Source organism: Seriola lalandi, unplaced genomic scaffold, assembly GCF_002814215.2.
Source record: "Seriola lalandi dorsalis isolate HSWRI2012SDOR001 ecotype SW California unplaced genomic scaffold, Sedor1 jcf7180002054816, whole genome shotgun sequence".
Classification (NCBI taxonomy): Eukaryota; Metazoa; Chordata; class Actinopteri; order Carangiformes; family Carangidae; genus Seriola; species Seriola lalandi.
In genome coordinates, this window is record NW_019525369.1 from 1,643,355 (window position 1) to 1,644,836 (window position 1,482).

Genomic DNA, 1,482 nt, shown 5'->3' on the forward strand with positions numbered 1-1,482 from the left:
TAGTATAGTATGGCATAAAATTTCAAAAAAACGTCATAGTATAATAAGGCATAAAAATGGCAAAAAACGTCATAGTATAGTCAGGCACAAAACGTCACAGTATAGTAAGGCAAAAAAATGCCAAAAAAAGTCATATTATAGTAGAGCATAAAAATGTCAAAAAACGCCATAGTATTGTATGGCATAAAATTTCAAAAAAACATCATAGTATACTAAGGCATAAAAATGACAAAAAACGTCATAGTATAGTCAGGCACAAAACGTCACAGTATAGTAAGGCAAAAAATGCCAAAAAAAGTCATATTATAGTAGAGCATAAAAATGTCAAAAAACGTCATAGTATTGTATGGCATAAAATTTCAAAAAAACATCATAGTATACTAAGGCATAAAAATGACAAAAAACGTCATAGTATAGTCAGGCACAAAACGTCACAGTATAGTAAGGCATAAAAAATGCCAAAAAAAGTCATATTATAGTAGAGCATAAAAATGTCAAAAAACGTCATAGTATTGTATGGCATAAAATTTCAAAAAAACATCACAGTATACTAAGGCATAAAAATGACAAAAAAACGTCATAGTATAGTCAGGCACAAAACGTCACAGTATAGTAAGGCATAAAAATGCCAAAAAAAAGTCATATTCTAATAGAGCATAAAAATAGCAAAAAACGTCATCGTATAGTATGGCATAAAATTTCAAAAAACATCATAGTATAATAAGGCATAAAAATGGCAAAAAACGTCATAGTATAGTCAGGCACAAAACGTCACAGTATAGTAAGGCAAACAAATGCCAAAAAAAAGTCATATTATAGTAGAGCATAAAAATGGCAAAAAACGTCATAGTATAGTCAGGCACAAAACGTCTTAGTATAATAAGGCATAAAAATGGCAAAAAACGTCATAGTATAGTCAGGCACAAAACGTCAGAGTATAGTAAGGCATAAAAAATGCCAAAAAAAGTCATATTATAGTAGAGCATAAAAATGTCAAAAAACGTCATAGTATTGTATGGCATAAAATTTTTAAAAATGTCATAGTATACTAAGGCATAAAAATGACAAAAAAACGTCATCGTATAGTCAGGCACAAAACGTCACAGTATAGTAAGGCATAAAAATGCCAAAAAAAAGTCATATTCTAGTAGAGCATAAAAATAGCAAAAAACGTCATAGTATAGTATGGCATAAAATTTCAAAAAACGTCATAGTATAGTATGCCATAAAATTTCAAAAAACGTCATTGTATAGTAAGGCATAAAAATGCCAAAAAGCATCATAGGACAGTAAAGCCCCAAAACAGGGATTGAACGCATGACCTTGTCAGTGTTAGGCAGTAGTCCTGACCATTGTACCACAATACTTCTACATCACAAGCTCATGGTATAGCATGATATCAAGGATATTTTAGCATACTAATCCATGATATATCACAAAAGATTGTCCATTAGGCATAAAATGTCATGAAAACATAATTGT